At 55.7% G+C, this 22,391-nt stretch overlaps 1 long non-coding RNA gene across 1 annotated transcript; it reads left to right on the forward strand.

Moving 5' to 3' along the window:
• Positions 1 to 3,254: 3,254 nt before the first annotated feature.
• On the forward strand, positions 3,255 to 3,632 carry LOC120982877. Its single transcript, XR_005774974.1, has 3 exons — positions 3,255 to 3,277; positions 3,355 to 3,483; positions 3,582 to 3,632. It is a non-coding gene; the product is annotated as an uncharacterized LOC120982877 (long non-coding RNA).
• Positions 3,633 to 22,391: the final 18,759 nt, after the last annotated feature.

Below are 22,391 nucleotides of genomic sequence, written 5' to 3' on the forward strand. Positions count from 1 at the left end.
GTAGGGGTCCCTAACTAATGTTAAAAAATTTTACTTTATTATTTATTTGAAAAACACACACAACAGAAAGAAAAAAAAAAGATTTTTGTGTGTGTTTTTCAAATAAATAATAAAGTAAATTTTTTTTTAACATTAGTTAGGGACCCCTACAGGGATTTAAGGTCTTGCTAGACTTTTGTTGTATTTAAATAAACTATAACACAGAAACACGCAATCAAACTGAAGTTTAAACAAGGACGGACAGACAGACACAAAATTACACTAAATCCCTAACTGACCTAACCTAAAATCTGTTCTAAATAGCCCTAAACACTAACCTAAACTATTAATCTATATCTAGAGGTCTTTTCAAGTCCCTAACTACCTATACCTAATGCCCTACACAGATCCCTGCACTAAAACCTATCAGCTAACTGTATCTTGTATCTTTTAACTAACTAATCTAACCTATCTAATAATACAGACCCTGACATGCATCAGGTGCTTCCAATCACTCCGGCCGCCAGCCCATTCGCTGACGAGTTCCCGGGCCGCCGCATCTGATTGTGAAGGAAGTAAATGCCGTTTACCATTTTCTTTTCGCTTCACAAGCAACGTGATGTATTGCAGACTGCTCTCCGCTTGCATTTCGCCATGTACCCGTCCCCGAAACAGACACCTATCAGCCGTGAACGAGGCATGCTGTGAGTATGACCCATGTATGGGAACCCTCTCTGCTGGGTGGGTTGCAGAGGAGCTGCCGGGCAAGTTTTAGCCGAGCACCGCGGGCTGCCATTCGAGTGTCCGCCGAGTCCTAGGGGCTGCATGGCGACTGTCCACCGAAGCCTGTGGGGGTACCAGCACAGGGGCTGTCATGCCGGTGTCCGCCGAAGCCTCCAGGCAGCCAGCCACACGGCCGCCATGCAAGTGTCCGCCGAGGCCTCTGCGCTGCCAGCCCAGCGGCCGCCATGCGAGCGTCCGCCGGCTTAATGGATGTTAGCCGAGCGTGTCCTCCAAAGGCTATGGCTGCTAAGTGCACCCCGAAACCAGTCAGCAGATTCCCCCCGAGACTCCGCGTCCCTCAGGGCACTGCTCAGCTTGTTTCAGACAGACCGCTGGTGGCTCCATGGTCTGAGGCGCCTGTCAGTAGAAGGGTGAGGGGGTAGATAGGCCCTGGGGTGAAGGTAGAAGGTAGATAGGCCCTGGGGTGAACTGGGTGGTCTCATCCCACCAGAAGTTCCAGGGGCCTGGGTAGGAGTCCCTCACTCCTCCCGCTGGCAAAGAGAAGGGCAGATTATGTTGTTTTGAGAGAGAACGTGAATGAGCATGCACCTAACAGGTGAACCCGTCCAGCAGTTCCAGCGGCTGGCCATGTTGGGGTCCCCTATTCCCGGCCACATAGGTGGTGTGTCATGCCATGGAGGGATCCCTGTCTCTCACACCTTGCGGAATAAGGTATATAGGCACCGTGGGTGAACTGGGTGGGTGCATCCCACCAGCAGTTCCATGAAGTAGCACTAAGCCGGCGTGTGTGATTTGTCATACCCATGTTTATATTGTAATTTTATCTCTCTTCCAAGTCACAACCGGACTGTCCTCACCTGTGCTGTGTGTCACAAAGTGTACAAAGACCTATCCACGCACTTGAGGAGATGCTGCATGAGACTTTGTACAGACCATGAGATCCAATCCAGTCTTTTATCTTCCAAGACCTCCCTGAAAAACATTGCCAGCTGTGGTACCACCATCAGCTACCACCAGGTCGCCTTCCTTCAATCAACTGAAGACATCGTACGGTTCCTGGAAGACAGAGGGTTTACTATCATTGATAAGCCCCCTTCTCCCTGGTAAGGTCCTGCAATGTGTGGTGCACCTGTGTTACCATCTGAACACCCTTCTAGTTACTTACGTACCTTCTACTTCTCTCTATAGCGCTGCCAGTTTGACGTCTGGTACTCCTATTCCTCCTGCACAGGCCAGCCAGCTTCTTTCATCTTCCACCCCAAACGATCATGGAACTGTTTGCCAGCTCAGCAGTGATTGGGAGGATGTAGCTTCATAAACTGTGGGCCTAGTGGAGGAGGATGAGGCTTCAATAACCCTGAGCCTAGTGGAGGACAAGGGTGCTTCAGTAACCTTGAGCCCGGTGGTGGAGGTTTCTTCAGGGACCGTGAGCCCAGAGGAGGGTTCTTCAGGAACCGTGAGCCCAGTGGTGGTGGAGGTTTCTTCAGGAACTGTGAGCCCAGTGGTGGTGGAGGTTTCTTCAGGAACCGTGAGCCCAGTGGAGGAGTGTGCCTCAATAACCCTGAGCCTAGTGGAGGAGGATCTGGCCCCTTCAGGTGTGGAGGGGGATGTGACCCCTTCAGGATCCATGGGCCTATTATCTGCAACCAAGTCTCCAGATAATAGCGACGATAATTTCTTTCAATGCACTCCCAGGTAGGTACACGACCCTCGGTGATGAACCTTGACTTTCATGGTTCCACCGTGACTGTTTCCTTTTTCTCATCATCCTTTTCCCCTGCCTCTAGGACTTTGAAAACCACAGGGAAAGGTGCTGCACGGCAGAGGATGCAGGACGCTGGGCTGTACAACCGTCATCCCTCTGGGGATCCTCTGTTGAAACCTTACGCCAATTACCTGCGGTCTACGCTGGGCCTGAGCAATCACAGGCAGGAGGTGGATGCGGTTGCCCGGTTCCTATACTTTATGAACCCACAACGTGCCTGCCTAGACTTTGTCAGCGACATTGAGAAAGTTCGTTCTTACTTTGACAAGCTCTTAGAAGCCAAGCTCTCTCACCAGACTAGGCTCAACTGCATACAGCGTATCCGGCGGTTCGTAAAGTACAATATGCGCTCCACCAACCTTTCCATCAGGCAGCCTGACCTGTACAAGAAGTGCAAGTTCTTCATCACGGTCACCGAAGACATCCAAAAGATCCTGTCCAAGGGCTCTCAAGAGACCGGGTCGACAAGAGGTGAATGTGGAGCCAGGGGTAGGGATGGGATGGTGGAGTCATTTGTTGGTCTTCCCCTACTCCCTGTTGGTGAGTACCTAACTTATCTGGTCTTCTTTCTCCCCTTGTCTTAGGTACGTGGCCTTGAGCCAAAAATCACCCAGCCCGTCCGATTGCCGAGCAGTCCTCAGGGATGCCAAGAGCATGTTCTTGAAGTGCATAGCCCAAGCCTGGGCGAACTGCGCAACTCCCTATCAGCAAACTGAAATTATCCTCTACCTAGAGTGCCTTCTTGTCTTGAAGCATCTTCAGCGACCGGGGGTAGTCCAAAACATGACTGTAAGTCGCTTTTCTGGTTCAGTATGTGGGGTTATTTTTTACCATTCGTCGCTCCTCATGTCTTCTTCTCCTTGCAGGTGGGAGAGTGGGATGAGAGGATTCACCATGAGTACGAAGGTGAAAAACTATGTGTGATCGGTGTAAGAACCCACAAGACCTCTACTCAACAAGTTGCTGCTTTCGCGCTGGATAATGATGAAGAGTCGGTTAGTGTGAGCAGAGATGCCCCTTTGCTGGTCCCCGGGTGTTATTCAGCTCCCACCCTCTTCCATTTAAACATTTTGTACCCTTGTTCTCTCCTCAGTGGTTTCAGGCCTACTATGAAAAAGTCCGGCCATTGCTAACCAGAAGTGACATAGACGATACAAAGGATAAATTCTTCCTCTCTTCAGTGGGAATTGAGCGACATAATGTTTCACGAGACATCAAGAGCTACCAATCAAAGTGAGTAGTGCCCAAGCAATCATCCCTGCTCTCTGTCTCTTTGTTGCCTGGATCTTCAGCCTATTCTCCCCTTCGTTCCCAGGTATAACCTCCCCGATATCTCCAGTCAGGTGGTCAGGAAGGTCTGTGAAACATGGACGCTTGCAAGGTACACTGATCCTGAAAAGTCTCTGTTTGCAAAGTACTTGGCACACACGAACTCCACGGCGGACAGGCACTACCGAGAGAAAGTGCTGGATGACATCTGTCATGGTTACAAGCTGGTGAAGAGATCTTGTAGTAGTGATGAGGGCCAGACCCCATCTGCCGCTGCCCCCCAGGAGGAAATCAACATGGTGGAGAGGGAGATGAAATGTCTGCCCAACACTTCAAGTAGCAGTGATTAATATGTATGTGTAAATTAAATAAACTATTTTTCTATCTCAAATGAAGTTGGCTCAGGTCATCAGTTCCAGAGGCTGGGCATGATGATAGGCCTCTCCTGATCCACAGAGGTGGTGTATCATGGCATGGGAGTCAAGTCTTGCACACCCCTTGTAAGAAGGGAGATAGGCCCCGGGGGCAAACTGGGTGGTCTCCTCCCACCAGCAGTTCCAGAGGCTGGGCACGATGATAGGCCTCTCCTGATCCACAGAGGTGGTGTATCATGGCATGGGAGTCAAGTCTCGCACATCCCTTGGAAGAAGGGAGATAGGCCCCGGGGGGCAAACTGGGTGGTCTCATTCCACCAGCAGTTCCAGAGGCTGGGCACGATGATAGGCCTCTCCTGATCCACAGAGGTGGTGTATCATGGCATGGGAGTCAAGTCTCGCACATCCCTTGTAAGAAGGGAGATAGGCCCCTGGGGGGCAAACTGGGTGGTCTCATCCTACCAGCAGTTCCAGAGGCTGGGCATGATGATAGGCCTCTCCTGATCCACAGGGGTGGTGTATCATGGCATGGGAGTCAAGTCTCGCACACCCCTTGTAAGAAGGGAGATAGGCCCCGGGGGGCAAACTGGGTGGTCTCATCCCACCAACAGTTCCAGGAGCCTGGGTAGGATTCCCCCACTCCTCCCCTTGCTTTCTCCACCCTCGGATCTTGTTGTCTGTGCGAACCTCCTCCACCCTAGATCGATTTGGCATGTCGCGACCCGGCGGGTAGGGACCCTCGCTCGGCCGGACTTTGGAGTCCGTGCCGGCATATGGCGAGTGCGTCCTCTCTCCCTTCTAGCCCGGGTTCGACGCTGTGTGTCGCGGCGCTCGTGGCGGTCCCCTCATCTCGGAGCACAAGTCACCCTCTACAAGCCCTTCAAGTATCGGCTTCCTAGCCCCTAAGGGGGCCGAGAAGAAGGTAGAGAGGCTCCAGGGGGGTGAACTGGGTGGGCGCATCCCACTGACAGTTCGAGGGGCCTGGGCAGGAGTCCCACACTCCTCCCGCCGGCAAGAGAAGGTATCATTTGATGGTTTGAGCGAGAGAACCAGCTATGAGAGTGAACATGGCCGTCTCTCCCCAGCAGCAGTTCCAGAGGCTGGGCATGGCGGCTCGAGACACCTGGGTCTCAGAGGCATGTGACGCGACAAGGGGGTGTACTTTCAGACACCTCCCGGAAGAAGGTAGAGAGACCCTGGGGGGTGGGCAGGGTGTTTTGATCCCACCATCAGTTCCATGACATCTGCTGTGTCAGCTGGAGGGAAGACTTCCACAGAGGGGGTGATTTTTGAAATGTCTACCCAGGAAAGGAGCACCGTAGGCGGGTAAGAATTTCTGACTTTCGCCTCCTGCCATTCCCAGAGGGAAGGTGGTACAGACAAGGTTGAGGTCTCCTCTCGGATCACAAGTCCCCCTTTACCTTCCCTGCAAGTCTCGGCTTCCTAGCTCCAAGGGAAGCCGCTGGAGGCAACTTCCATAAATGAGGGGGACTTTGTGAAAAATGTACCCAGGCTTATGGAAGTCAAATCGGGTAACATGGTCTGGCTTTGACCGCTGGGCTGAACTTCCATAAGGGTGTCCGTTTTGAGAAAGAGAACCAGAAAACCAGCTATGAGATCGAACCTGGCCGTCTCTCACCGACAGCAGTTCCAGAGCCTGGGCATGACAGCTCGAGACCCCTGGGTCTCAGAGGCATGTGACGTGAAAGGGGGGGGTACTTCCGGACACCTTCCGGAAGAAGGTAGAGAGACCCTGGAGAGTGGGCAGGGTGTTTTGATCCCACCATCAGTTCCATGACATCCGAGGTGTCGGCTGGGAGGCAAGACTTCCACAGAAGGGGGTGATTTTTGAAATGTCTACCCAGGAAAGGAGCACCGTAGGCGGGTAAGAATTTCTGACTTTCACCCCCTGCCATTCCCGGAGGGAAGGTGGTACAGACAAGCTTGAGGTCTCCTCTCGGATCACAAGTCCACCTCTACCAGACCTGCAAGTCTCGGCTTCCTAGCTCCGAAGGGGGCCAAGAAGAAGGTAGAGAGGCTCCAGGGGGTGAACACTGTGTTCACATCGCACCAGCAGTTCCGGGGGCCTGGGTAGGAGTCCCCCACTCCTTCCCCCTGCTTTCTCCACCCTGGGATCTTGTTGTCTGTGCGAACCTCCTCCACCCTAGATCGATTTGGCATGTTGCGACCCGGCGGGTAGGGACCCTCGCTCGGCCGGACTTTGGAGTCCGTGCCTGCATACGGCGAGAGTGTCCCCTCTCCCTTCTAGCCCGGGTTCGACGCTGTGTGTCGCGGCGCTCTGAGCACAAGTCCCCCTCTACAAGCCCTTCAAGTCTCGGCTTATTACCCCTAAGGGGGCCGAGACGAAGGTAGAGAGGCTCCAGGGGTGCGAACTGTGTGGTCACATCCCACCAGCAGTTCCAGGGGCATGGGTAGGAGTCGCCCACTCCTCCCGCTGGCACAGAGAAGCGTGTGGACTTTGTCATTTCTTTTTGGAGAGAGAGGCAGGACCATGACAAGGGGATGGAGTCGAGGGGCGCATCCCGCCAGCAGTTCCAGGGGCCCGGGCAGGAGTCCCCCACCCCGGCCCTTTCTCCGCCACCCAAGGGGAAGGGACTTGCTATTGGGAATCGCGCGACCGAGGAGAGTGAACCCGGTGGGGTCATCCCTGCCGGCAGTCCCATGGGGCCTGGGCAGGAGCGTCTCGCTCCTCCCGCCGGCAAGAGAAGGTAGACTTTGTCGGTTTGAGCGAGAGGACCAGAATGAGAACGAACCTGGCTGTCTTATACCGACAGCAGTTCCAGAGCCTGGGCATGACGGCTCGAGACCCCTGGGTCTCAAGTCCCCCTTTACCTTCCCTGCAAGTCTCGGGTTCCTAGCTCCAAGGGAAGCCGCTGGAGGCAACTTCCATAAATGAGGGGGACTTTGTGAAAAATGTACCCAGGCTTATGGAAGTCAAATCGGGTAACATGGTCTGGCTTTGACCGCTGGGCTGAACTTCCATAAGGGTGTCCGTTTTGAGACAGAGAACCAGAAAACCAGCTATGAGATCGAACCTGGCCGTCTCTCACCGACAGCAGTTCCAGAGCCTGGGCATGACGGCTCGAGACCCCTGGGTCTCAGAGGCATGTGACGTGAAAGGGGGGATACTTTCGGACACCTCCCGGAAGAAGGTAGGGAGGCCAAGGGGAGCGAACTGGGTGGGTGCATCCCACCATCAGTTCGACAGGCCTGGGCAGAAGTGCCTCGCTCATCCCGCTGGCAAGAGAAGGTAGACTTTTATTCTTTGTTGGTTTGAGCGAGAGGACCAGCTATGAGATCGAACCTGGCTGTCTCTCACCGACAGCAGTTCCAGAGCCTGGGCATGACGGCTCGAGACCCCTGGGTCTCAGAGGCATGTGACGTGAAAGGGGGGGGTACTTTCGGACACCTCCCGGAAGAAGGTAGAGAGGCCAAGGGGAGCGAACTGGGTGGGTGCATCCGACCGGCAGTTCGACGGGCCTTGGCAGGAGTCCCCCGCTCCTCCCGCTGGCAAGAGAAGGTAGACTTTGTCGGTTTGAGCGAAAGAACCAGCTATGAGAACGAATCTGGCTCCGGGGAGCGAACTGGGTGGGCGCACCCCACCGGCAGTTCCAGGGGCCTGGGCAAGGAGTCCTCCACTCCTTCCTCCTGCTTTCCTCCACCCTTGATCGATTTGGCTTGTCGTGACCCCGCGGGTAGGGACCCTCGCTCGTCCGGACTTTGGAGTCCGTGCCGGCATATGGCGAGTGTGTCCCCTCTCCCTTCTAGCCCGGGTTCGACGCTGTGTGTCGCGGCGCTCGTGGCGGTCCCCTCATCCGTGCAACCCCCTCGCCCAGCTCCCGCTGCCGGGAGGTGGGTTGCTTGGGGGGAACCCCTCTGGCTGTCCTGTCGAGCTCGCTCCGAACGGGCAGAAAAAAAAGGCGTCTAAAAACGCGCGGTCTCACCGCGGGAGGACCTCCCGGGCCTAAGGGACGCGTGGGTCGTATGCCCTCCGCCGCTCCCCAGCGACCCGATTTATTTCGGGCCTAAGGGATGCGAGGGGTGTCTGCCCTCCGCCGCTCTCCAGTAACCCGGGCGGGCCGTTTCCGTTCCCGCGGCGCCCTCCGCTCGACGGCTGCGTGTCTTCTCTGCCGTCGACACCCGTACGCCCGTACTTCCAGAAAAAAGGTGCCCGAAGTTGCGCTGTCTCGCCGTGGGTGGACCTCCCGGGCCTAAGGGACGCTTGGGTCGTATGCCCTCCGCCGCTCCCCAGTCACCCGATTCGTTTCGGGCCTAAGGGAAGCGTGGGGTGTCTGCCCTCTGCTGCTCCGCAGTAAACCCCGGTCGTCCCCGGGGCGTCCCCCCAGCGTGGCGGCTGCGCGCCCTTCTCTGCTGTCGGGCCCTATCGCCGATCCACTCGTTGGCGACCCCCACGGCAGGGTGAACCTGCGCCACTGGGCAGGGATCACCCGCGCCGCATAGCCCTGCGTTTTGCCAGAGAAGAGAGACTACAGGGTTGAAGCGGGTAGACAAGGAGCCACCCCGAGAGGCAGGCGACCCGTCCCCGGGCCTCGGCCCTGGGGGCTTCTTCTCCTCGTCCTCCGGATACACCTCCTTCCCTCTCACCCCCACCGCCCTCGTCTGCTCTCAGCGGCTAGGAGGGGGAGGAAGAGGGCCGCGCTCGGCCCTTCAGGGGCGTTCGGTCAGACTCCGGATCTTTCCGTCCACCTCCTCCTCCTCCCTTTCCGCACCGGGGGACGCGCGTTTCTCCGGGAAACCGCCCCTCCTCGCTCCGTCGCCTACCTGGTTGATCCTGCCAGTAGCATATGCTTGTCTCAAAGATTAAGCCATGCACGTGTAAGTACGCACGGCCGGTACAGTGAAACTGCGAATGGCTCATTAAATCAGTTATGGTTCCTTTGATCGCTCCAACCGTTACTTGGATAACTGTGGTAATTCTAGAGCTAATACATGCCGACGAGCGCTGACCCCCAGGGATGCGTGCATTTATCAGACCAAAACCAATCCGGGGGCCCGGGCGCGGCGGGGCCCGCGGGCGGGGGTGGTCTCGGCCTCCCCGATTCCCGCCCGCCGCCGCTCTCCCCGGCCGCTTTGGTGACTCTAGATAACCTCGGGCCGATCGCACGTCCCCGTGACGGCGACGATCTATTCGGATGTCTGCCCTATCAACTTTCGATGGTACTTTCTGCGCCTACCATGGTGACCACGGGTAACGGGGAATCAGGGTTCGATTCCGGAGAGGGAGCCTGAGAAACGGCTACCACATCCAAGGAAGGCAGCAGGCGCGCAAATTACCCACTCCCGACTCGGGGAGGTAGTGACGAAAAATAACAATACAGGACTCTTTCGAGGCCCTGTAATTGGAATGAGTACACTTTAAATCCTTTAACGAGGATCTATTGGAGGGCAAGTCTGGTGCCAGCAGCCGCGGTAATCCAGTGTAGCTCTAGCAGCAGAGGAGGAAGGGTGTGGCTGTCTAGAGCTCCTGAACCTCCAGAAGCAGCAAGGCCCAGGGTGATTTCTTTCCACCTTAATCCCCTGGGCGGAACCAGGCTTGTGGGGAGATTTTCCACCTTCTCCCCAGCCCAGGCCCTGCCTCTCTCTAGGGAGCTGGCAGGGTCCTGCGGCCATGTCAGCGCACAAGGGTGCCTCTGCTCCCCGGCATGGGTCGGAGGGGAGTAGAGGGTCGCAGCGACCGGCCAGGAGTGATGGCGGCGAGGGGGTAGCAACATCAGGACGCGGTAGTGGCAGCCGAGTCCCCCCTGAAGACCTGGAGCCGCATGGAGCAAGAAGCCATCCCGCAGAGGATCAGGAGGTGTCGTCCCAGGTAGGTTGGGGGTCCTGGTGGGAGGGAGAGAGTACCCTCACCTACAGCTCTCGCTTAGCTGCCCACCTGCGAGAGTATGATGAGCTGGGACGGCACCTCAAAGCTGTAAGAAAAGAGCTAAAAGAGACCAGGGCTAAGTCTACCATTTCCTCAAGGGCAAAGAGGCCCCCCCTTAAAGCAAGAATTAAGGATTTGAAAGAGGACTTGGAGGCCTCCTTGAGGCGGCAAGAACAGCTGCTAGAGGGTAGTGGTCCCTTTAAGGAAAAGTTATCGAATGGGGATCGGTTTGAGGAGATGGAGGCTGTGAGGAGAGGGGAGCCGTGCGGGGGTGCAGAGAGCGAGATTGAGGAGTTGGAGGACTCCGGATCTCTAGCATCCCAGGCAGGCCCCCGAACCTTGCAGCCTGAACCAGCCCTCCCTGTGACCCCGGTAATAGAAACATCAGTACCGTCAGAGATGAATAGTGGCATTCCGCTTGAACAGATGCGCTTACCATCATCGGATGAGGCCTCAGCTATGGAGGAGGAGGGTAGTGAGGAAGACAGCGGCGGGCTACTAAAGGAGATCCGAATGCTGGAATCGCCAAGGGTGGATTTCCAGAATTTCGCATTTGGAGATGATTTGCTGGATGAGAGTGGCAAGAAAAAAAAGGAAAAAGAAAAAAAACACTGATACTAATATACATACAAGCTATGTCTATGTGTCAAATACACGCTTGGTGGGGGCTGAAAAGTCCACACCAGGCGTGTATCCCGCCAAACTCCCCGGCTCGGCATCTGTGGTGGTGTCTGAGCGGAGGAGCGGGGAGATTGAGCGATCCAAAATGGCGCCGGACGCCGTCCCTGCTTGCGGAGGCAGGGAGGAGGTGCCGGCAGAAAAAGAATGCCGACGGTTGTCCATTGAAAGTGGAGGGGGCGGGCAGAAACATCAGGAGGGCCCGCCCACCACTATGCCTGCTGCTCCGTCCACCGCTCTGGCTACCGCTCTGCCTGCCGTTCCGGCATGTAGGGTGGTGCTGGGGCGGTGTGATGAGGTCGCCATCCCTCCTACACAGGTCGGTGATGGCTCTGAGTCCCCGCCTGCAGCTGCAAATGTGCGGCGGGGATCACGGGAGGCGGCGGTGAACGAAGCTGCAGGCGCGGCTGGGGGTGTGTCTGGAGGTGTGTCCGGGCATCCTCCTATCGCCGCGCATGGTGGCGTGGCCGGGGGGGTGTCCGGCTGTGCTTCTGGACGCGCTCCCGAAGCCGTGAATGAATGTGCAGGTGCAGGAAGCAAGCGCCTGCGCGTTGGGGAGCGGGGGGCCGGGGCTGCCGGGGAGGATATGTCTGCGGCGCTCCGGTCCTCTACTAAGAAAGGCTGCATAGCGCCAGAGCAAGTGGCGATGTACATTGCCACTGGACACCCCCCCTCTGTCTCTGCCTCCTCCTCCAGCGCTGAATTAAGTGCTGGGGAGAGGGGGAGTATGGTTATCAATGCCCAGGTCTCAAGGGCAGCATGGGGGGGCTTGGTCAGTGGCAATGAAGGTAGTAATGTGCATAATAAAGTAAATAATAATAAAGCAAATAATAAAGCCAAGGATAATAATAAAGGAAAAAATAAAAATAATATGACACCTGCTGCACCGGCTGTCCCAGCAGGGAGAGAGGGTGTATGTGAGCAGGGTGTTGGTAGGAGTGTTGGTGAGGGTGCTGCATTGGGTCCCAAAGGTGGGATGAATACTGGGAGTCGGCGGGCTGTCGCTGAAAAAGTGGCGGCCGCGGCTCCTGGTGTCCGCCCTCCGGAGGGATCCGATGTGGCATCTGGTGTTAGTGTAGTGGGGGCCGGTTCGGTTGCCACTCCTACGGCTGTAACACCTGGCAGAAGTTATGCCAGTGTGGCTGCGGCCGTGGGGGGGGAGGGGCTGTCCTCGTTGGCTTTCTCATTCCCAGGAGTTGCAGTTGGTGACTTGCAGCGGCGGCTCCTGGAGGCCCTCAAAAGGGGGGAGAGTTCGATGATAGTAGAGGGTGAGAAAGTGGACCTATCCTTATGGATAGACAGGCACGGCCTGCGAGCTTTCCGAGAGGAAAGGGGGGGCGAGACCACCTGGTCCCTGCCCACAACCGGCCCTGGGACCAGACGGAATGTTGTCTGTCTCAAGTGGAGATGCAATGATGCCTGCCCTACGAGGAAAAGGGTGGTGGAGCTCCTGCTTGGGATGGGTTTCAGGGTGGTTGACATCTTCGCCCTGATACATCCCTATGGTTCCAAGGAGTTCGACATCAGCTTTGCCCCGCGGGAGGGCCTAGAGCTTTTCTGGTCCGGGTATGAGCTGGTGAAGAACTTACCGGATTGGAAGGGGTTTTTTCGCCCAGGCGATAACCCGTCAGAACAATGTCAAGAAAGTGACCGTTTTGACCCGTAACGAATCGCTTTCTTGCGTTGATATTCTGACCTGGCTTAGCAGGTACGGTGACGTCCAGCGTGTACCATCCAAAAACCTGGACGAATTTGGCATTTGGTCGGGAGCCTGGACTTTCAATGTGAAGTTGAAATGTCTGGGAAGTACGGTTTCCCACATTCCATCCTCTGCCTTCATCGGTCGGGATAGGATTCTTGTTTTCTACAGGGGGCAGCCTAAGCTCTGTCACAAGTGCGGCAGCCCTTCACATTTCAGCGCCAGCTGCCAAGTGCAGAAGTGCGCGTTGTGTGGAGGGACAGGTCACCTTGCCGCATCTTGCAAGGAGATTAGGTGCAACCTGTGTGGTGTGCTCGGACACCCATTTAGTCGTTGTCCCCTCTCAGAGGTTAATGCGGCCCGAGCTCACGCAGGAGTGGGCCGGGAGGTCCCTTCGGCTGAGGCGGGTGCTGGCGGAGACAGTCGAGTTGAGGGTTCAGTGAAGACCAAGAGCGGTCCGTCCCGGCAGAGGCGGAGGGAGAGACGCCAGGCGGAGAGGGAGCAGAAGGAACCCCGCCACAATGGGGTGATGTCTGCCCCTCCCCAAGTGGCTGACTCCCGTAGTTCGGAGACCCTATGGGACAAGGAGCTAAGTGCGGAAATCAAGAGACTAGACCGAGCCGATGGGACCCAGTCTTCGCACTACGAAAGCGCAGCAGAGGGTAGTGAGACTGGGTCCTATACCAATAGACGGAAACGGTACTCAAAAAGAACGAGCCCGACCAAAGTAGCCAGGGAAGGCGTAACTGGCTCCCCTCTTGAGCTCTCCAACCGGTATCTCACTTTGGATGAGACCTCCGCCTCCTCTTCATCCGGGGAGGAGGTAAGAAGTGGGGTACCGGAGGCAAAGGTGGGAGAGCTTCCAGGAGGCCCCGTGCCCCTCTCTGGTGTGGATGTAAGGTCCCCAGAAGAGGAGGCAAACCCGATTCCCGGAACTGAGAAAGGCAGGGGCGGTACGCAAGAGGGAGCGGTGGTGACAGAAGGCATGGACACCACCGTCTCTCTCAAAAGAGGTCGCGCCGCCTTAGAGGATAGCCCCGGGAGGAGTAGGAAGGGTGGGAAGGATGGAGGACATTCAGCTTAAACACCAAGTATGGTGGTACCCACTCAGCTCACACTGGCGACCATTAATGTCGCCAGCGTTAAATCTGATGCGGCTCGCTACACAGCCTTTGATTTTTTCAGCCGTGTTGAAGCTGACGTTTTATTTTTGCAGGAGACCAGACTGTCAAACTTGGCAGAAGTCCACAAGGCGAAGAGGGAGTGGAGATCTGGGCCCTCCTTCTGGTCTCTTGCGGCTGAGCCGTATAGCGGAGTGGCGGTCCTTTTCACCGTACCGGTAGAATGCCGACGGGTGGTTGAGCTGGAAATGGGGAGGTGTTTGATCTTGGATATCCTCATGAAGGGACAGGAACTGCGCCTAATTAATATCTATGGGCCCCAGTCCAAGTGGGACAGGAAATGTCTCTTTATGAGGATCAAGCCTTTCCTTTTTACAAGCCGGCAAGTGGTCTTTGGTGGGGACTTTAACACCATCGTGAGGTCCCAAGATAGGGGAGGCACCAGAGACCGGCTGGCTTATGACAGTATAGCTCTAAACAGCATAGCTAGTGAGGCTCGTCTGGTGGATGTCCACATCAGGCACACCCCAGACCACGGGGGTTTCACTTATTATAGAGGAGATAGGATTAGGTCTAGAATAGACAGGTTTTTTTTAAAGGAGGAAGCTACCTTCTCGCCCTTAAGGGTTGTGGAGGTGGAATTCTCTGATCACTGTCTGATTATGTTTTCTCTGAATATTTCAGAATCCCCCCAAATGGGAAGAGGTTACTGGAAGCTGAATGCGGGAGTCCTGGAGGAAGCAGAGGTGAGACAATCCTTTGAGGACTTTCTTCAGAATCAGGTAGCTTTGCTGGATCTCTGTGACACTAAGTCAGAGTGGTGGGAGGTATTCAAAGACCGGGCTGCAAAGTTCTTCCGCCAGCTCTCGGGCCTCAGGTCTCTGGACAGGTACCGCCTGTATCAGAGTCTGAGGAGGAAACTCGAAGATCTGGTCTCGACTGGAGGTAGCCGCGAGGATATCTCCAGGGTGAAATCTTTGCTCAAGAGGTGCCAGTATGAGAGACACGCATCTTTGGTTTTTGAGAGGGACTTCGGGAGGTACCGCTCGCCCGACCCCTACAGAAACTGTAAGATGTCAGTGAAGAGTAAGTTAATAACAGGACTGGTTGATGGTACGGGGTCTCTGAACAGGTCCAGATCAGGGATCCTGGAAGTCGTCAGATCCTTTTACTCGTGCCTCTTGGGGAAGAGGGATCTGGATCGGGACAGGATGTCGGCTTTCCTGGCTGAAATCACCCCTGAGTCAGAAGCTCACCTCTCTTTTGACGTTTTGGTAGAAGAGATCAGAAAGGAGGAAGTTTATCCTGGCGGTGGAAGGGTTAGCTCTGAAGAAGTCGCCAGGCCCGGATGGCTTAACATCCGAGTTTTTTTAGGACCTTTAAGGACTCTTTATGTCCCCTCTTGACTGAGGTATTCAATGAGTGTCTATCCTCGGGCACTCTGCCTCAGTCAATGAGGAGGTCAGCACTGATCATTCTATCAAAGGGTAAAGATCCGAGCCGTATTGAGAACTGGCGTCCCATAGCACTTCTCAATACGGACAGAAAGATTCTGGCCAAGATACTGTTTAACAGGCTGGTGAAGTTCGCGCCTCAACTTCTTTCGGTGGCTCAGCATTGCTCGGTTCCAGGCCGCAGCACTTTTAGTACTGTCCTCGGTGTCCGAGAGGCAGTGGAACAGAGTAGGGCAGGCCACTGGAAGGGGTACATGCTGTCCTTAGATCAAGCAAAGGCGTTTGATCGGGTGAACCACGAGTACCTCTGGTCGGTCCTTCTGAAGTATGGCCTGCCGGGGGGGTTTGTCGATTGGTTAAAGATCTTGTATGCGGGGGCGGAGAGTTTCCCGCTTGTGAACGGTTGGTCTGGCTGTCCTTTTGAGGTTGGGTCTGACGTTCGCCAGGGTTGTCCTTTGAGCCCGCTTTTATACGTGTTCGTGATTGATCCCTTTCTTAAGAGGGTCAATCGTGGACCGTTAGCGGGAGTCGGGATGGATCCGGCGGCGCCGGAAGCCACTCTGAGGACAGTAGCGTACGCTGACGATGTCACCATTTTCGTGTCCTCGAAAGGGGAGGCGGAATACGTGATGTCTGAGGTGGACCGCTACTCGGAGGCATCCGGGTCCATGATTAACCGGGATAAGTGTGAGAGTCTCTGGCTGGGAGGGGGCGATCCAGCTTTCGATCTCCCGGACACCCTCCCAGAGCCCCAGTCGTCAGCCAAAGTCCTAGGCATCCATTTCGGCCATGGGGATTATCCCACCCAAAATTGGGACGACAGGCTTAAGATCGCCGCTCAGAAGGTCGACCAGTGGAAGGGCTGGTCTTTGACCCTCAGGGAAAGGGTGCACCTGATCAAAGCTTTTCTGCTCCCTTTGCTGATCTATTTGGGCAGTGTGTGTATCTTGCCAGAGCCTCTCTGGACTCGGGTTTACAGTCTGTTCTTCCAGCTCTTATGGGGGAATAGACTGAACCTGATCAAGAGGGAGGTGACTTACCGCACGAGGAGACTAGGGGGGTTATCTATGGTCAACCCCGTGGTGTTTCTTGTAAACACATTTGTTAAGGAAAATCTGGCAAACCTCTGGATGGAGAGGGCTTCTCCGTGGGTAGTCTCCTGCCGGGGGTGGTTTTGGCCTTTCTTCCAGGAATGGGAGACGGGAGGGCAAGTGAAGGACTTGCGTACGCCTCACGGATATCTTCCGGTTTATGTCACCCCGATTCTGAAGGTAATCCGCCAGTGGGGTTTGGAGGTAGGGGAAATCAGGACTCTGTCAAGGAGGTCCCTTGACGAGAGGGTCTTGTTGTCCCACTTCCAGAAGCCCCTGGCCCTCAGGGGTTGCCCAAGCCGGGATCTAGACAAGGGGTTACAGTTGCTAAATTCTGCAAGGATCCCCTTGAAGTTTTGGGACTTGGCGCTGCTTTAACGGGAGGCTGTATGTAAGGGACAATCTGAAGTACAGGAACTCTGATGAAAGGGGTTGTCCCCGGGAGGAGTGCGGCTCCATACTGGAAAGTATGGAGCACTTCCTGCTTCAGTGTCCCTTTAATACAGAGGTGTACAAACGGGTGGGAGCTTCCATTGGCTGGCCTAGGCTAGCCAGCCTCTCCTACGCGGAGTGGGCCTATGGAGTGCTCAGAGACCTGGGAAGAAGGGACCTGTGCACATGTTTTTTAGTTACAGTAGGTGAACCCGATTTTGTGTCAATCTCGCCGTATTTCTCGGCGAGATTGAGCACATACGAGCCCCATCGCGGGAGCCAGCGCCGAGCTGGCTTGCCGCGATGGAGAGCAAGCGCGTCATAGAAGAGGCGGGAGATCCGACTTGGATTCCCGCCAATTCTACACGTGTGCGGCGTTTGTTATGAATCCTGAGGGGGAAGTCCCCGCCGGATTTTAAATAAAAATCCGGCCTGGGTCCCGCCCTCAGGAGCATACCGGGCCCTTAGGTCTGTTATGGGTTGTAAGGAGAGCCCCCCCTACGCCGAAAAAAACGGCGTAGGGGGTCCCCCTACAATCCATACCAGACCCGTATCCAAAGCACGCTACCCGGCCAGCCAGGAAGGGAGTGGGGACGAGCGAGCGCCCCCCCCCCCCTCCTGAGCCGTACCAGGCTGCATGCCCTCAACATGGGGGGTTGGGTGCTCTGGGGCAGGGGGCGCACTGCGGCCCCCCCACCTCAGAGCACCCTGTCCCCATGTTGATGAGGACAGGGCCCCTTCCCGACAACCCTGGCCGTTGGTTGTCGGGGTATGCGGGCAGGAGGCTTATCGGAATCTGGGAGCCCCCTTTAATAAGGGGGCCCCCAGATACCGGCCCCCCACCCTAAGTGAATGAGTATGGGGTACATCGTACCCCTACCCATTCACCTGCAAGAAAAGTGGTAAAAACACAAATAAACCACACAGTGTATTAAAATATTTTATTTTTCTGCTCCGGAGGCCGCCCCCTGTCTTCTTTATTAGCTCTTTTACCAGGGGGGGCTCTTCTTCTTCCGATATCCCGACGGGTCTTCTCCGCTATCCGGGGGGGGTCTTCTCAACTCTCCGGGGTTCTCCTTCTGTCTTCTCCTTCTGTCTTGTTGTCTCCTTCTGTCTTCTGTCTCCGGGGGGGGCTCTTCTTCTTCCGATATCCCGACGGGTCTTCTCCGCTATCCGGGGGGGTCTTCTCAACTCTTCGGGGTTCTCCTTCTGTCTTCTCCTTCTGTTCTTCTTCTGTCTTCTCCTTCCTTCTTGTTGTCTCGGCGCACCCCGGTTCTTCGTCTCGCGAGACTCGGCGCACCCCGATTCTTCTCTCTGTTGTTGACTCGGCGCACCCCGGTTCTTCGTCTCGCGAGACTCGGCGCACCCCGATTCTTCGTCTCGCGAGAACCGGGGTGCGCCGAGTCAACAACAGAGAGAAGAATCGGGGTGCGCCGAGTCTCGCGAGACGAAGAACCGGGGTGCGCCGAGACAACAAGAAGGAAGGAGAAGAACAGAAGGAGAAGACAGAAGGAGAACCCCGAAGAGTTGAGAAGACCCCCCCGGATAGCGGAGAAGACCCGTCGGGATATCGGAAGAAGAAGAGCCCCCCCCAGAGACAGAAGACAGAAGGAGACAACAAGACAGAAGGAGAAGACAGAAGGAGAACCCCGGAGAGTTGAGAAGACCCCCCCGGATAGCGGAGAAGACCCGTCGGGATATCGGAAGAAGAAGAGCCCCCCCCGGAGACAGAAGACAGAAGGAGACAACAAGACAGAAGGAGAAGACAGAAGGAGAACCCCGGAGAGTTGAGAAGACCCCCCCCGGATAGCGGAGAAGACCCGTCGGGATATCGGAAGAAGAAGAGCCCCCCCTGGTAAAAGAGCTAATAAAGAAGACAGGGGGCGGCCTCCGGAGCAGAAAAATAAAATATTTTAATACACTGTGTGGTTTATTTGTGTTTTTACCACTTTTCTTGCAGGTGAATGGGTAGGGGTACGATGTACCCCATACTCATTCACTTAGGGTGGGGGGCCGGTATCTGGGGGCCCCCTTATTAAAGGGGGCTCCCAGATTCCGATAAGCCTCCTGCCCGCATACCCCGACAACCAACGGCCAGGGTTGTCGGGAAGGGGCCCTGTCCTCATCAACATGGGGACAGGGTGCTCTGAGGTGGGGGGGCCGCAGTGCGCCCCCTGCCCCAGAGCACCCAACCCCCCATGTTGAGGGCATGCAGCCTGGTACGGCTCAGGAGGGGGGGGGGGGGCGCTCGCTCGTCCCCACTCCCTTCCTGGCTGGCCGGGTAGCGTGCTTTGGATACGGGTCTGGTATGGATTGTAGGGGGACCCCCTACGCCGTTTTTTTCGGCGTAGGGGGGGCTCTCCTTACAACCCATAACAGACCTAAGGGCCCGGTATGCTCCTGAGGGCGGGACCCAGGCCGGATTTTTATTTAAAATCCGGCGGGGACTTCCCCCTCAGGATTCATAACAAACGCCGCACACGTGTAGAATTGGCGGGAATCCAAGTCGGATCTCCCGCCTCTTCTATGACGCGCTTGCTGGGATGTGCTGTCGCTATCCCAGTGAGTGCGAGATCTCGGCACCACGTCGCCGAGTATCAGCGCGACGCTGTCGTGCTGAAAACACAATGTCACAAACACCTACTGTAGCATAGTGGTTAGGTTCTACACGTGGAATGCACGATGTTTAGTTTCAACGAAGCAGAAAGTCCTCCCAGTGGATGAGGTGTGTAGGAACATTCTGGGGGACCTGGTGAAGGTGCGTTCTCTTGAGTACAAAAGACTGGGTACCAGTAGGGCCTCTCTCCTCTGGAGAGGCTTTGCTTTTAGTGTACCGTAGTCTAGTAGTACTCCTCCTGGTGGTGGGCTGATACTCTCACCCTAGGTTTTTGTTTTGAAATAAAGCATATGGTTTTTGAAAGGCTTGCAAAGGCTGAACTTGGTCCTTCGGGAGTGGTTATGTGTGAGTTATGGTGATGTTTATTGTGTGTGCGTATATTATATTATATTATATTATGTTATGTTAAGGATAGGGCAAGTGGGGGTTAGTTAGTTAGGTTGGGTGGGTTAGGGAGAGGGGAGGGCATTTTTTAAGTGTGGGGAGGCCTGCATCCAGTCCAGGACTATGCGGACATGGGAGGACATGGGGCGAGGGCTGGATGTGGGTGGTGGTGGAGGGGCTGGCCTCGGACTATGCGGACATGCTGAGGACATGAGGCGGTCAGCCCTGAGGGTCTTAGATCAGATTAGGGAATGGCTAGGGACAGTTTAGGTTAGGCTAAGTTGTGTGTTGTGTGTTATTATAAATATATAAAAAAAAAAATTAAATTTTTTTTTTCTTTTTCTTTTGTTTTTCATTTGTTTGTAGGGGCAGGTAGCTTAATTTTATGTTATGGCGAAGTAGCCTTGTTTTGGTTTAAAGTTTGACTTTTTGTTTTTTTTCCCTTAGTTTTATTTTTCTTAGTTATTTGAGTTAGGATTTACAGCCGAAGCGGCTAGGTAAGTTTCATTTCATGATAGAGTGTTGTTAGTAAGTTTATAGTTGTAGGTGAGAATGTGTGTGAGAATGAGGCTGGGGCAGCTGGAATGCTCTCGTTTGTTTAAGTTTTCTGTTTGTGTTTTTGTATATATTTGTTATGATTTGTACTTTTATATAAAATAAAAAGAGTTCCAGCTCCAACCTGCGAGGAGGGAGGACGTGTGCAGTTGGAGCTCCAGAACCTGCAGAGCAGCAAGGCCCAGGGGATTTTATTTTCATCTGAATCCCCTGGGCGGAACCAGGCTTGTGGGGAGAAGATTCCAACTTTCTCCCCAGCCCAGGCCCTGCCTCTCCCTAGGGAGCTGGTGGGGTCCTGTGGCAATGTCAGCCCGCAAGGGTGCCTCTGCTCCCCGGCGTGGGTCGGAGGGGAGTAGAGGGTCCCAGAGACCGACCAGGAGTGGTGGAGGCGAGGGGGTTTTTACACCTGGACGCAGCGATGCCCCCCCTGAGGACCCAAAGTCAAGTGGAGAAGAAAGCCATCCCGCGGAGGGTCGTGAGGTGTCGTCCCAGGTAGGTTGGGGGTCCCGGCGGGAGGGAGAGTCTACCCCCACCTACAGCTCCCGCGTGGCTTTTCACCTCCGCGAAGTAAAGGAGCTGGGACGGCACCTCAGAATCCTGATCCAGGAACTCGAGGCGCAGAGGGCGAATGTCTCGTCCAGCAAAAAGCGGCCCCCTATATCCAGGAGGATAAGAGAACTAAAAAAGGAGATTGCCAGGTATGGAAATAAAAGGGAGACTTTAATTAACAAAAGTGGTCCCTTCAAAGAGAAACTGATAAATGAGGACAGATATGTAGCAATGAAGGAGGAAAGGGGGGAGTGGTGTGGAGGGAGCAGCGGGGAAGAGGGTGACAGTAACAGGGAGGAGGCAGAGGGCAGCGTGCTACCCATGCCCAGCATAGCTGTCTCTCCCTTGTTGTCCCTTCCTGAGCCTGCGCCAGCACCACCCCTGGACTCTCAGTTGTCAATTCCAGGGGATTCTAGCAGCCTTCCTGCTGAGCAAGCAGAGCTACCCCTGACAGATAATGATGATGATGATGATGACTTTGAAAACAGCAATGGTGGTGGTGGAGGGCTCATGGAGCAAATACGGATTTTGGAATCACCTGTGCAGTTCCAGGATTTCGCTTTTGGGGAAGATCTCCTGGAAGACGGAGGCGGTAAAAGGAGGAAAGAAAAGAAAAAAGGAAAAAAAAAAGAGGAAATCCGATATGTCTTTGTTCCGCACCTGGCAGGGGCTGAAAAGTCCATGTCAGGTGCGGCACCGGTAAAAGACAAGATGGCGTCCGGTAATGGAGTTGTGCGTAATGGCGACCGGTCGGGGGCCTCCGGCACTGTGGGTCGCTCCCCTGTGGGAGGGGGGGGGGGCGGCTTGGTGCGGGAGCCAGCTCCCGTGAAGGAGGCGGTCCTGTCCGCCGTCTCGGTGTGCAGGGTGGCACTGGGGCGGTGCGACGGGATCGCCATCCCTCCCACCCATGGCGGTGTTCCCTCGGTCCCCGGGGTCGGTATGCGGCAGAGATCAGGGAGCGGAGACGTGGCGGGGGGCGCGGCTGGGGGCGTGCCCGGGGGCGTTCCCGGCGCTGTTCCTGTGAGGGGGGATGGTTCCGGGGGCGTGTCTGGGTGCGCTCCTGGGCGTAGTCTTTCCCACCCCTGTGATGGTACGGAAGGGGGCGCGTCCGGGCCTCCCCTGGTTGGCACGCACGGTGGCGTGGCCGGGGGGGCGCCGGGTCATGTTTCGGGGCGCGCCCCTAATGCCGTGAGTGACTTAGTGGGCGTGGCCAGTAAACGCCTTTGTACAGAGGAGCCGGGAGTTGGAGTCGCCAAAAGGGGTGTGTCGGGGCCCCGGTCAGAAAAAAAAAGAGGCATTATTGCGCCTGAACATCTGGCGGCATACATTGTCGCTGGACACGCCCCCTCTGTTCCCTCCTCCTCCTCCGGCGCTGAATTAAGTGCTGGAGAGGGGGGGAGTATGGTTGTTAATGCCCAGGTCTTGAGGGCAGTAGGAGGGGGCGTGGCCAGTGGCAATGAAGATAACAAGAAGAGTAAAAATGTAAATAATAATGTACATGGTATGGTGACGTTCGTTGCACCAGCTGTCCCAGCAGGGAGACAGGGTGTATGTGAACAGGTTAGTGGTGTTGGTAGAGGTGCTGTGCCGGGTCCCAAAGGCAGGGTGGATGCTGGGGGTCAGCGGACCACCGCTGAAAAAGCGGTGGCTGCGGCTCCTGGTGCCCGCCCTCCGGAGGGATCCGGTGCGGCGTCTGGTGGTAGTGTTGTGGGGAGTGCCGGTTCGGTTGCCCCTCCTGCGGCCGTAACACCTGGCAGAAGTTATGCCAGTGTGGC

This window comes from Bufo bufo, assembly GCF_905171765.1.
Source record: "Bufo bufo chromosome 6 unlocalized genomic scaffold, aBufBuf1.1 SUPER_6_unloc_1, whole genome shotgun sequence".
Lineage (NCBI taxonomy): Eukaryota > Metazoa > Chordata > Amphibia > Anura > Bufonidae > Bufo > Bufo bufo.